Source organism: Scyliorhinus canicula, chromosome 7 (genome assembly GCF_902713615.1).
Source record: "Scyliorhinus canicula chromosome 7, sScyCan1.1, whole genome shotgun sequence".
Classification (NCBI taxonomy): Eukaryota; Metazoa; Chordata; class Chondrichthyes; order Carcharhiniformes; family Scyliorhinidae; genus Scyliorhinus; species Scyliorhinus canicula.
Window position 1 is genome coordinate 54,049,206 of NC_052152.1, and position 14,794 is coordinate 54,063,999.

The following is a 14,794-nucleotide window of genomic DNA, read 5'->3' on the forward strand; positions in this document are numbered from 1 at the left end:
GACCAACCAGGGCCAATGGTAAGCCGGTGTTCTGCCCCAATGGCAGGCAGCTATGCTAATCATACCACCACAGGTATGATTTGCACCCCAGGTTTGCACATTCTCCCATGTCTGCATGGGTTTCACCCCCCACAACTCAAGATGTGCTGGATTGGCCACGCTAACTGCTCCTTAATTGGAAAAATATAATTGGGTACTCTAAATTTATTTTTTTAAAAGAGTCCAAAAAGACAAATGTGAATTTGGACCATGTCATCGACGCCAAGGGATTGCATAAGTCGCCTTTGAAAGTCAACGCCATTACCAAGGCCACCGTACTTAAAATGTCAAACTAATTTGATCTTTCTTCGGCTTACTAAACTACTATGGAAAGTTTGTCTCTAATCTGGCGACCAGCCTAAAACCCTTGCACCAATCTACTGTGTCAAAATAAAATGTGGAAATTGGGGGGGGAATCAGTGTGAGAGAGCATTCATACAAGCCAAAGTCGTTCTACTCACATCAAAAGTCCTCACACGTTTTGATCCAAATTTACTTCTGCAACTGGCATGTGACACATTACCTTATGGCGCTGGGGTGGGGGTTTCCCACATAATGCCCAATGGTGAAGAGCAGCCGATAGCCTTCGCGTCGGGGACCTTGAATAAAGCCGAAAACAATTACGTGCAGATACAGAAAGAAGCCCTCGGAATCATTTTTGGAATTAAACAGTTCCTGTATGGGAGGAATTTCACTTTATTGACAGACGATCATCCACTGACAACAATGTTTGGACATAATACTGGGGATTGCATCATTGGCAGCGAGCAGAATGCAGAGGTGGGCTGTCCTCTTGTCAGCATACACATACACAATCAAGTATCATCGGTCAAATCTTCATGGACTCTCCTGACTACCCTTACAAAATAGTTTGTCAATAAGCAGTTTGTGTGGAAACATTTTTTATTTCAAGCAAGCAGGTAACACTCCTGTAACCGTAGGACAGGTGAAGCATACCAGAAGTGATCCATTACTGTCAGAGGTTATGGACATGGTGCTTCGAGGCAAGACTTTAGGACCAAACCCTGAGCTAAAGCCATATTTCAAATGGAGACTCGAGTTATCCAGCAGGCAGATTATCTCCACTGGAGAATGAGAGTCATCATTCCACCATTATTAAGAAAATACGTATTAAACCAATTATACACAAGCCACTATGATATTGTAAAGATGAAGGAGATAGCCAGGAGCTTTTTTGGTGGCTGGGGTAAGATGCCGAAATCAAGAGAAAGGGGGGGAATGTATTTGACTTGTTCAAAAGTGCGGAACTTAGTGCCATTAGCCGCATTGCACCCGTGGGAATGGCCAGAAGAAGCCATGCTGATCACGCCAGACCATTGAAAGGGCGCATGTTTCTCATCCTCATCGATGCTCACTCAAAATGGCCTGAATTTAGCATTATTGAATAGAATCATAGAATCCCCACAGTGCAGAAGGAGGTCATTCAGCCCATCAAGTCTGCATCGACCCTTTGAATGAACCTATTACCTGTGTCTACTCCCCCGTCCATCCTGCCCTATCCCCGTAGCTTATGCTGCACATTCCTGGACACTATGGAGCAATTTAGTACGGCCAATCCCCCTAACCTGCATACCTTTGGACTGTATGAGGAAACTGGAGCACTCGGAGGAAACCCACGCAGGCAAGGGGAGAACGTACAAACTCTGCAGACAGTGACCGAAGGCCAGAATTGAACCCGGTCCCTGCACGGGAGACAGCCAGTGCTAATCACTGTGCCACCGTGCTGCCATCATGAAGTCAAAGTCATTGGAGAAAACAATTGAGAGACTGGGTGAAATCTTCAGCAGATTTGGTTACCCTAAATAACTGGTGAGCAATAATGCACAATTCATATCTCAAGACTTCATAAATTACTTGAAGAACGGAATTCAACACACCTTGTCCACTCATCACCCTGCCACAAATGGGCCGGCATGACTTTTATAGAAGATGTAATATACGTAAAGGTAACAGGAGAACAAGGCTAATTGTCTAAACATTTGAGTCAATTCGTGCTCACATACAGGAATACTGTGCGCTCAACAACTCAAATTTCTCCAGAGTTGAGAATGGTTGAATATCATTCGCAGAAGGTAAGCATGCAGGTGCAGCAGGCGGTAGGTGCTGAGCTAAGCATGGAGGTGCAGCAGGCGGTAAAAAAGGCTACTTAGAGAGTTCCTTTTCAAACCTGAGGCCTCTACCATTTGCTGGGATAAGGATAGCAGACACATGGGAACACCATCAACTGCAGATTCCCCTCCAAGTCACACACCACCCTCGCTTTGAAAAATATTACTGCTCCTTCACTGTCATTGCGTCAAATTTTCTTTTCAATTAATTTACGGGATGTGGGCGGCGCTGGTTAACCAGCATTTATTGTCCATCTCTATTTGTCCTTCAGAAGGTGGTGGTGAGTTCTTCTTGAACCACTGCAGTCCTTCAGGTGTAGGTACACCCACTGTGCTGTTAGGGAGGGAGTTCCAGAATTTTGTCCCAGCGAAAGCAAGTGATCGGCGATATATTTCCAAGTCAGGGTGGTGAGTGACTTGGAGGGGAACCTCCAGGTGGTGGGGTTTCCAGGAATCTGCTGCTCTTGTCCTTCTAGATGGTAGTAGTCGTGGGTTTAGAAAGTGCTGTCAAACAAACCTTGGTAAGTTACTGCAGTGCATCTTGTAGATGGTGCAAAGGCTCCTGCTGTTCGTCAGTGGTGGAGGGATTGAATGTTTGTGGGAGGAGGAGCAATCAAACGGGCTGCTTTGTCCTAGATGGTGTTGAGCTTCTTGAGTGTTAATCGAGCTGCACTCATCCAGGCAAGTGGAGAGTATTCCATTACACTCCCGACTTATACCTTGGAGATGATTGACAGGCTTTGGGGGGTCAGGAGGTGAGTTACTCACCAAAGGATTCCTAGCCTTTGACTTGCGCTGACAGCCACAGTATTAATGTGGCTAGACCAGTTCAGTTTCTGATTAATGGAAATCCCAGGATGTTGATTGTGGGGGATTTAGCGATGGTAATGCCATTGAATGTCAAACAGCGACGGTTAGATCCTCTCTTGTAGGAGATGGTCATTGCCAGGCACTTGTGTGGCACGATTGTAACTTGCCACTCGTCAGCCAAGCCTGGATATTATCCAAGTCTTGCTGCAGTTGGACAAAGACTGCTTCATTATCTGAGGAGCTGCGAATGGTGCTGAACATCGTGCAGTCATCTGCAAACATTACCACTTCTGACGTTAGGATGGAAGGCAGATCATTGATGAAGCAGCTGAAAATGGTTGGGCCTAAAACACTACCCTGAGGAACTCCTGCAGTGGTATCCTGGAGCTGAAATAATTGACCCCCAACCACCACAACCATCTTCCTTCATGCCGGGTATGATTCCAACCAGCAGAGTTCCCCCACCCCCCCCCCCCCCCCCCCCGATTCCCACTGACTCCAGTTTAGCTAAGACGCCTTGATGCCATACTCGATCAAATGCTACCTTGCTGTCAAGAGTAGTCACTCTCACCTCTGGCATTCAGTGTTATTGTTCATGTTTGAACCAAGGCCGTAATGAGGTCAGGAACTGAGTGAGCCTGGCGGAACGCAAACTGAGCATCTGTGAGCAGGTTATTGCCAAGTGGTGCTTGACAGCACTGTTGATGACTCCTTCCATCATTTTGCTGATGATGGACAGTAGTAATACAATGGTAATTGCCTGGGTTGGATTTGCCCTGTTTTGGGTGTACAGGTCACACCTGGGCAACTTTCCAGTGAGGAATCCTGCAACATCCTCCCTGACAGCACTATGGGTGTACCTACACCACCGCAGCAGTTCAAAGTAGCTCACCACCCCCCTTCTCAAGGGGTAACAGCAATGAGGAGTGAGCCACAATTCCTGACCTTGACACAGAGGCTCGCATTGCATTAAATGATTTTTTTAAAAACAGTGTGCTAAGATTCAAGGGGCAAAGGCGGGTGAAAGGAGCGGAGTGACCACCAGTCTCTCGACGCCCTTCTCCTCTTTCAGCTTCAGGGAAAAAAAATGAAGTGGGGGAGAAGACACCAACCATGTCCGCCCAAAGCAGGCCGCACCTCCCGCGCAGGCGCGCCACTGTCTACGGCGGCTGACAGGGGTGGTGTTTTTACGGGAGTGACTTTCCCCGCCCACCCCCTCCCCACTCGGATCTGTTTCCATCCCTATCCCCCCCTCCCCAGCCCCCTCCTTGAATCCGGGTGTTTTGTGATTGCTGGCGAGAAGCGAGACCGTTTCCATAGGAAGCTGGGCCCAGGTTAGTGTGCGCGATCAAAGCGCTGCTCCACGCGCTTCGCTGACTGCGGGGTCTCGGCGCCATTTCACAGCGTCTCACCCCGGGATCGGGGCAGCCCAGAAAAAGCGGCGGCCGCCTGCACTGCGGCCTAGCGCTCAGGCTCTGATCCGGCGGGCCCGGCCCAACCACCCCCGCCCGCCCCGGACCCGAGCAATGCGCGGGCTGCAGACTGGGAGCCCGGCCCTGCCTCCCGGGCTCCTGTGTCCGCCCAGCCCGGGAGGGGAGGCGGCAGCGGCAAGCTGCAACCCCCCCCCGCACCCGGGAGCCCGCCCCGCCGGGGTTTGTATTCGTGCCCGCAAAACAATAATGTGAGACCGAGAAAAAGTTTCAGATTCTCAACATCCAACGGATTATGGGGGAAGGAGGGATAGAAACTGGTGGATGTCCCTAGCAGGGAAGGGGGTAGATTGGAGGGTGCCCCTAACTTTTGAGGGGGGGGGGGTAGGCTGGAGGATGTCCCTAACTTTGGGAGGGGGTTAGGCTGGAGGATGTCCCTAACTTTGGGAGGGGGTAGGCTGGAGGATGTCCCTAACCTTGGAAGGGGGTAGGCTGGAGGATGTCCCTAACTTTGGGAGGGGGTAGGCTGGAGGATGTCCCTAACTTTGGGAGGGGGAGAGGCGGGAGGATGTCCCTAACTTTGGGAGGGGGTAGGCTGAGGATGTCGCTAACTTTGAGAGGGGGTAGGCTGGAGAATTTGCCTAAGTTTGGGGGGGGGGGGGTAGGCTGGAGGATGTCCCTAAACTAGGGGCAGGGTATAATTGGACCATGTCGCCACACTGGGGGGGGGGGGGGGTGGGGTTAGACTGGAGGCGTCCATCACTGAGGGGCGATATATACTGGAGGTGTCCATCACTGATTGGGGTTATAGACAAGAGGGGATTCATCACTGAGGGAGGGTATAAACTGGAGGCTGCTCACCACTGAGGGGGGTTATAGACTGGAGGACGTCCATCATTGTGGGAGGGTATACACTGGAGGCTGCTCATCATGAGGGGGGAGTTATAGATGGACGATGTCCATCACTGAGGGTGGGTATAGACTGGAGGAGTCTCTGACTGGTGGAGGTCGGGGGCGGAAGATCAAATGGGAGGATATCACTGACTGAAAAAGGGCATGTTAGCAAATGAAAAGATTTTCAGGTCTGTGGGGAAATAAGGCAGAGGGGTGAATCGGAAAGCTCTTCCGAAGCGCTGGCAAAGCATAGTGATCTCCCCCTGTGCTGCATGATTCTTTGTGGTTTGGTTAATTATTGATTTCTAATTTTCTGAATTCAATATCACCCAACCTTATGACACCAAAGTTGTATAGTCGTTTCAAAGGAGGTATAGACACGCAGCTCTTCATACCAGTCAGAAATACAAAATCTGCTAAAATATAAAATTATGCTCCTCATGTTATCATAATGGGGGAAATGTTCTGAATGAAAGGTTCTCCCACACACCAATTCTTCCTCCTCTCTCACTATAAACCTGATGAAGTTACAATTGAGAACCACTGGAGAGCACGTAAATAATGGAAGCAGCATGTTCTAGATAGCCAAACTATCCCACAAGCAAAGAAATTAAGTTATAGCCCCTGCAGTCTCTATCCCGTCCCTCAACTTATAGTGGATATCTCAAACATTAACTAGTGGGAGAGACCGCACGAATGTCCCATCTTCAAGTTGATGGTGCCCAGCACATCAATGTGAAAGATGAGGTTGCAATGGTTGCAATGCCGAATGGATAATTCATCTTAGCCCTATGGTCATCTGGGACTATGGCAACTTTAAAGGTGGCACAGGTTTAGCACAGCTGCTCACAGTGCCAGGGATCCGGGTTCAATTCCAGCCTTAGATGACAGTCTGTGTGCAGTTTGTGAGTTTCCTCCATGTCTGTGTGTGTTACCTCGCGTGCTCTGGTTTCCTCCCACAATCCAAAGATGTGCAGGTTAGGTGGATTGGCCATGCTAAAATTGCCCTTTAGTGTCCAAAAGGTTAGGAGGAGTTACAGGGACAGGGTGGGGGAGGGGAATAGTTAGGATGTCATTCAGCGGGTCGATGCAGACTTGATGGGCCAAATGGTCTCCTGTACTGTATCGATTCTATTATTTTTTTTCCTAAGGTCTGCAGCTTCACTATGTCCGCATTCAGACAATTCGATTCACTCCATGTGATATCAAACAGCTGAGTGCACTGGACACAACAAAGGCATGATAACTCTCAGTAGTAGTACCAAAGACCTGTGCTCCAGAACCAGCTGTGTCCAGATCCAAGCAGTTCTCGTATAGCTACAGTACTGGCATGTACCTAACAAAACAAATAATACCCAGGTATTCCCTGTCCACAAAATGCAGGACAAATCCAGTCCAGCCAATTACCATTCCGTCAGTCTACTCTCAATCATCAGAAAATTGATTGAAAGATGTCGTCGACAGTGCTACCAAGCAGCACTTAACTCACCAATAGCCTGCCCACTAATGTTCAGCTTGGGTTCCACCATGACCACTGGGCTACAGATCTTATTATAGCCTTGGCCAAACATTGACAAATGAGTGAGTTCCAGGGGTAATGTGAAACTAACTGGTCTTGATGGCAAGACAGAATTGACAAAGTTGTGGCATCAAAGAGTCCAAATAAAATTGAAGGTCAACGGGATCACTGGTTGGAGTTATACCTAGCCTTAAGCAAGATGGTTGTGCTTGTTGCGGGCCAATCATCTCCGCCCTATGACATTTCTGCGATGTTTTTCAGGATATTGACGTCTGCTGCACAATCTTCAGCTGTTTCATCCAATGTTTTAGCACAGGGCTAAATCGCTGGCTTTGAAAGCAGGCCAGCAGCACGGTTCGATTCCCGTAACAGCCTCCCCGAACAGGCGCTGGAATGTGGCGACCTAGGGGCTTTTCACAGTACTTCATTTGAAGCCTACTCGCTGACAATAAGCGATTTTCATTCATTTCAATTGACCTTTCTCCTTCATTATAAGGTCAGAAGTGGGAAATGCTTCATTCAGACACTGAGCGTCAGTGCCAACATGAGATAAGACCCTGGACCATGCTCAGGTGTAGGTTGATAGTTGTCAAATATCCATTGGTGCAACACAAGCGCCAGGTAAATGACCATCTCCAACAAGAAACTCTAACCATTTTGCTATCACGTGCAATGGCATTGTCATCACTAAATCCTCTACCATCAACATTCTGAGAAAATCTTCCCTCTACTTCAGTTTGCTATGTGCACCTGGCTTGTTGCACTCTGGTCTCAGAATTGATGAGCCGTGCAGACGCACATTTAATAATTTTGATTAGTGTCACAAGTAGGCTTATATTAACACTGTAATGAAGTTACTGTGAAAATCCCCTAGTCGCCACATTCTGGCGCTTGTTCGGATACACTGAGGGAGAATTCAGAATGTCCAATTCACCTAACAAGCACGTCTTTCAGGACTTGTGGGAGGGCAGCACTGTAGCATTGTGGATAGCACAAATGCTTCATAGCTCCAGGGTCCCAGGTTCAATTCCGACTTGGGTCACTGTGCGGAGTCTGCACATCCTCACCGTGTGGGTTTCCTCCGGGTGCTCTGGTTTCCTCCCGCAGTCCAAAGATGTGCGGTTTAGGTGGATTGGCCATGATAAATTGCCCTTAGTGTCCAAAATTGCCCTTAGTGTCCAAAATTGCCCTTAGTGTTGGGTGGGGTTACTGGGTTATGGGGATAGGGTGGAGGTGTTAACCTTGGGTCGGTGCTCTTTCCAAGAGCTGGTGCAAACTCGATGGCCGAATGGCCTCCTTCTGCACTGTAAATTCTATGTTCTAAACCCACACAGACCACAGGGAGAACGTGCAGACTCCGCACTGACTGTGACCCAAGCTGGGATCAAACCCGGGTCCCTGGCACTGTAAAGCAACAATACTAACCACTGTGCTACCATTTTTAAAATGCATTACTCAAGCAGAGGATGTTTATTCCTGCATGGCACCTTTTTGATTATCACATCCATTCTGCTTAAGGACCACTGATCCTGTTGGATTGCCATTCAACAGAAACTTGAACATTAATGTAATACTGTGACAGTTAGAACAGGTCAGCGACAGAGGACCTCTAGGCAAGTAATTCAACTGATATAGAGTCAGGCCACCATCTAGGCCACAAGTCAGGAATGTAATGATTACTCTCCACTTGCCTGGAGGGCTGGGGTGAGCTCCCTTCTCCAAAAATATCAATTAAAAAAAAATGTGCTTTAAGCAAAATAAATGAAATGATGGGGAGGGGCACAATCTGCCAACTGTTCACCTTGGCAGAATATTCCAGTCCCATGCTGACGCACAGGTTTCCCGGCAACGAGGAATGCAGTCTCCGTGAAATTGCGTTGACAAGGGTGGAGTCGTTAGACCCCTGCTGCCGGCCTGCCTCCGCCGCCGAAAAACTCATGGCGGGTTGGTCGGGTAACTCCCGCCCTGGGTGATAGGAAAACTTATCCTGTAGAATTAAACCTATATAAGTACACATATAGGCCCAGGCTCCATTCGGTGAAATCTTGGTTTTTGTGTTTCACTTGTTGTCATTCACTATACAGTTTGTAGTTTACAAAGATTTTTCTAAACTATATTACTTTCTTTTCCAAGTGGTGGAGTGTGTGAGGATTCATAGCACATCTGTTGGGAAGTGGAGGTATATTTCATATTTCACTCCTGGTCTCATTAAGAACATTAGAGGCTGACAATGCTATAATGTGTGAATGTGAGCTGGTGAGGTGTGAAGTTTAAGATTATCTGAGCCCTTGCACTATTTTCAGCCAATCTTTATATACCATAAATTGACCCTATTATTTCCTGGTAATTATTTATTATCCCCCATAATAAATTCCAACAGTTACATGATATTATTTATCTTTTAGTGTGGATGTCATGCCATGCATTGAACAGGATGATAGATTGTTGGTGCCTGATGCACCATCCCAAAACAAAGGAAAAAAAATCTCAGAAGCTCAATAGTATCTATGTATCAATTTTTAAAAAAGATTAGATGAAGTAACATTTTGAGGTTTGAACAATGGTTATACGATCATCTTGTTTAATTCCTGTTGTGTGATGTATTTGAACCCAGCATGAGGTAACTGCTTTGTGTATCTATTATTTAATATATCTTGGCCCTCTTCATAATCAGTGACAACTTTACAATTCAGGCTGCAGTAATCATATTGTGGAATTTAATTCTCTTCTGAGAATGTCACCCAACCTCAGGGACATTAAGTGCACCGTTGTGCTCATGGCATTAAAAACTGACAAAGCAGACTTGAAAATCCATAGAAATGGGCACAGTTTCAATTATTATAATATAGCTGAGTGATTTTAAAGCAGTAATTTCATCTTTAGTTCAGATGTTTGTAAACTGCTGGAGGTTCACTCGAGGGTATTGCGATTGAGGATATCCAAATCCTTTTTATTACTAAAAATAAAAACAGAAAATACTAGAAACACAGTAGCAGCATCTGTGAGAGACAGCATTTATGTTTCAGGTCGATGGACCATTCATCATTATTTTCTGATAATTATTCATTGTGGACAGGAGAGAGAAATGTTTTTAAGAGTTTATTCCATTCTGATATGTTTTATAGTACTTTACAAGGCTTCACATGAAATTTAAGAATATATCATAATAACAGCAAAAGATCAAGGTTTAGAGCAATTTTATTTTTGCTATCTTAAATTGATTTTGATTAAATTTCTTATCTGGTGTGAGGTGACTGGCTCCTATTTGTATCAGTTGTCCTACTGGATAATGTTTTTAAAATGGAAGAAGCAATGGGCTAAAGATTTTGGCAGACCAATGGGAGTTCATCCATTTATCTTGAACACCATAGATAAAAGTGACATGAAGATCCAATGAAACAGATTATTTTATTAATCTTGATTTAAGAGGATGCACAGTTACTGGAAGTTCCATTCCTCTGGTTCCTGCTCTGTGTTAGTGTAATATGATTGATGTGCTAAACTTTGGATTATTGGATTTGTATTTGTATGAAAGGCCAAAGGGGGGGGGGGGGGGGGGGGGAAGAAGAGTCATTGGCTGTTACGAAGCAATCAGCAGGTAGGCCCAAGAGTAGCAAATAGAATTTACTATGGGAAAATGTAGGCTGAATTGTTATGGCCGTCTGGATACTTCTTTTCCCGCTGACAGCGCATCCCGACTGTGGATTTCCCAGCGACGTGGGGTAGCTTCAATGGCAAATCCCATTGACAAGCGGCGCAAAGAGAATCCCGCCACCAGTGAACGGCATGCCGCCGAGAAACACGCGGTTGGGGACCTTAGAATCCTGCCCATAATTAATCCGAATAGGGAGGGAAATGAATGGCTCTGTGCTACAAGACTTGACACATTAGAGGGATTTGGGAGCATTGAATGAAAACCCCTCACAGAAATGGAACTGTAAAATGCAAGACAGCAGTAAGGAAATCTTGATGAAATGTCACACTAATGCTCCTTGCTCAAGTGGGTGTTTCAAAAAAATATAGGTTGTGGGCATCGCTGGCTAGGCTGCCATTTATTGCCCATCCTTAATTGCCCTTGAGGTGGTGGTGAACTGCCTCCTTGAACAGCTGCAGTTCCTGTCATGTAAGTACATGCAATGTCATGTAGGTACATGCACAGTGCAGTTAGGGAGGGAGTTCAGGATTTTGACCAGTGACAGTGAAGGAATGCAATAACTCCCAAGTCGGGGATGGTGAATACCTTGGAAGGAACTTGCAGGTGCTGGTGTCCTTGTTCTTCTAGATGGTAGTGGTCGTGGGTTTGGAACCGTTGAGTTCCAGCAATGCATCTTGTAGATGGTACACACGGCTTCCACTGAAGCATCCAAGTGATGGACTGAGTGAATGTTTGTGGAATGGGTGCCAGTCAAGCAGGCTGCTTTGTTCTGGATGCTGTAAACCTTCTTGAGTATTGTTGGAGCATCAGTCATCCAGGCAAGTGGGGAGAATTTCATCACACTCCTGACTTGTGCCTTGTAGATGGTGGACAGACTTTGGGGAGCCAGGAGGTGAGGTTCTCAGCGTAGGATTTCTAGCCTCTGAATTGCTCTTGTACCCATGGTATTTATATGGCTAGTTCAGTTCAATTCTGGTCAATGGTATGTTGATGGTGGGGGTTCAGCGATGATAATGCCATTTAACATCATGGGGTGATGGTTAGATTCTCTCTTGTTGGAGATAGTCATTACCTGGCACTTGTGTGCCGTGAATGTAACTTGCCACTTGTCAGCCCAAGCCTGGATATTGTCCCAGTCTTGCTACATTTGGATGTTGACTGCTCCAGTATCTGAGGAGTCATGAATGGCGCTGAACGTTGTTCAGTCATCAACGAACACCCCCCCCTTCTGACCTTACGATGCAAAGAAGGTCATTGATGAAGCAGCTGATGAACATGGTTGGGTGTAGGACGCTACCCTGAGGAACTTCTGCAAAGCTACCCTGGAGCTGAGATGATTGATCTCCAACCATCAGAACCATCTTCCTTTGTGCGAGGTATGATTCCAGGCAGCAGGGTGTTTCATAATTACTCCAATTTTCCTTGTGTTCCTTCATACCACACTCGGTCAAATGCTGTCTTGATGTCAAGGGCAGTAACTCTCGTATCACCTCTGGAATTCAGCTCTTTGTCCGTGTTTGAACCAAGGCTGTAATGAGGTCAGGAACTGAGTAAGTGTCGCAGAACCCAAACTGAGCATCTGTGAGCAGGTTATTGCTAAGTCAGTGCTGCTTGATTGTACTATTGCTGACTCCTTCCATCATTTACTGATTATCGTGATTAGACTGATAGGGCAAAACTGTCCTGTTTTTTGTGTATAGGTCATATCTGGGCAATTTACCACGTTGCCAGGTAGATGTTAATGTAGTAGTTGTATTAGAACAGTTTTGCTAGGGATGCAGCAAGTTCTGGAGTATAAATCTTCATTACTAGTGCAATAAATGTTCACTAGACTTGTTTCTAGGATGCCCTCGGACAAAAGATTTAGTGGACTAGACATATATTCTCGGCGTTGAGAGGAATGAGTAGTGATTTCATTGATGCTGAGAGAATGTATCCCTGACTAGTGAACCTAGAATATGGAGTTTCAATCTCAGAAAAAGTGTTTGGCTATTTAAGACTGAGATGAGCAGAAATGTCTTCACTCAAAGGGTTGTATGAAATGAAAATCGCTTATTGTCACGAGTAGGCTTCAATGAAGTTACTGTGAAAAGCCCGTTCCGGCGCCTGTCTGGGGGGGCTGGTACAGGAATCGAACCGTGCTGCTGGCCTGCTTGGTCTGCTTTAAAAGCCAGCGATTTAGCCCAGTGAGCTAAACAGCCCCTATAAAGGCACTGCTGAGATTTGAACTCAGGATCTCCTGTTTACAAGACAGGCGCTTTAACTATCTAAGCCACAGCGCCAATCCCAAGTTGTTTAGTATATTCAGGCCAGAGGTTGAAAGATGCTTGCTACAAAGAGAATCAAGGGATATGGGGACAATATGGAAGGGTGTAGGTTTGGTAAAAATTGAACCATGATTTTGTTAAATCGTGGATAGGGCTCAGCAAGCCAAATGACCACCCCAGATCCTATTTCTCACATTCTTACAAGTCAGGTTGCAAATTAATAGCGAGAATTTCAAGACATGGGAGACAGTGCAAAAACGGCCAGTATAGCTGGTGCCTAGCTTAAGGCATCTGAGTAATAGTAATGAAAAGTTGAAGACTTTGTAATTGTTAACACTGCAAAGAAGGCCTTGGGGAAATGATCAAGGTCCTCCGGGGAATAGATGTAATAATATATGTCATTATAAATAATGTAACAAAATATTATTTCCATTGCCATAATCTTTAAAAACAAGAAAAATGGGCTCAAATGTGGAAGAAGGAAGGTGCACACTATAGATCTAACTATACGTAGAATAGATTGTGCATGAAGGTAGATGGTGTTGAATATCTAAGTGAGCATTAGCTAAATATTTGAGAGAGTGAGCGATTACCATTTTGGGAATGGGAAGGTGCTGCAGCCTGGAATCAAAATCCATGCACTCATTTATTTTAAAAACAGCAATTCACCCTGTAATCAATCTACATCTTGGCTATGAAATTGTTTAAATTGATATTGTTCTTTTCAATAAAATATGTATTTCAAATAAAATTTGTAAGATAAATAGTTTTGTATTTCTTCCTGCAATAACTACTATCAAGTCTGATTTTCTCCAAGGGATGCTGGTTACAGTTGTCACTAGAATTAATCCCTTGTTTGATTCTCGTATTCTTATACACTATTGCAGACTCCGTTAAATCCAAGTAGCACTGCAATATACACTCTGTACAAGATTCAAACCCTTTTAAATACTAGACAATGCAGGATAATTTTCACCATATCTGGGAGAGCATCAAGATTACCTATTGTAAATGTGAAGTTTGAGGGTTTCCCTATAATTTGTGTTAAACTAGTAAGGATTAAAGTTTGCAGTAGTCTTTCAAGTATTCTGAGATGAGAAGCTTGCACCCATATTCTATTAAGATTGGATTTATGAGCGACTTATTTACAAACTTTGGTTTCTAAATGGAGTCGATTACTTTTTCCCAATTATAATGGAAACAGAGGGGTTTGGGAGCAAGAGAACGCCCATTTGGCCCATCGAGCATGCTCTACCATTCAATAAGAGCATGGCTGAACCAATTGTGGTCTCAACTCCACTTTCTTGTTTGGCCCCCACCCCCCTCAAACCCTCGACTCCTTTGTCATCTCAAAAATCTGTCTACTTCAGCCTTGAATAAATTCAATGACTCGGCCTCCACTGCTTTCTGGGGAAGAGAATTCCACAAACTATTCTCCCACCAAATCTCAAACGCGCAATAAAGAGGGCTAAAAGGGGTCATGAAATATCTTTGGCTAACAGGGTTAAGGAAAATCCCAAAGCCTTTTATTCGTATATAAGGAGCAAGAGGGTAACTAGAGAAAAGATTGGCCCACACAAAGACAAAAGAGGGAATTGTTGCGTGGAGTCAGAGGAAATGAGTGAGATTCTTAATGAGTACTTTGCATCAGTATTCACCAAGGAGAGGGACATGACTGATGTTGAGGCTAGGGATGGATGTTTAAATACTCTAGGCCATGTCGGCATAAGGAAGGGGTAGATTTTGGGTATTCTAAAAGGCATTAAGGTGGACAAGTCCCCAGGACCGGATGGGATCTATCCCAGGTTACTGAGGGAAGCGAGGGACGAAATAGCTGGGGCCTTAACAGATATCTTTGCAGCATCCTTGAGCACGGGTGAGGTCCCAGAGGACTGGAGAATTGCTAATGTTGTCCCTTTGTTTAAGAAGGGTAGCAGGGATAATTCAGGGAATTATAGACCTGTGAGCTTGACGTCAGTGGTAGGCAAACTGTTGGAGAAGATACTGAGGGATAGGATCTATTCACATTTGGAAGAGAATAGACTTATCAG

General features: G+C 45.4%; 1 protein-coding gene and 1 non-coding gene across 3 annotated transcripts in view; one reads left to right on the top strand and one right to left on the bottom strand.

The window, feature by feature from the left end:
• Nucleotides 1-4,194: 4,194 nt before the first annotated feature.
• vangl1 (VANGL planar cell polarity protein 1) overlaps nucleotides 4,195-14,794 on the top strand; it is a 46,644-nt gene continuing 36,044 nt past the window's right edge. The window contains exon 1 of one of the 2 annotated variants that reach the window (XM_038802040.1): nucleotides 4,195-4,312. The gene's annotated coding sequence lies outside the window, so the exon portion shown is untranslated. Of the gene's footprint in view, nucleotides 4,313-8,958; nucleotides 9,001-14,794 lie in introns of those variants that run through there. The other variant, XM_038802041.1, reaches the window with a different exon arrangement.
• trnat-ugu lies at nucleotides 12,685-12,758 on the bottom strand. The gene has a single exon. It is a non-coding gene; the product is annotated as a tRNA-Thr (tRNA).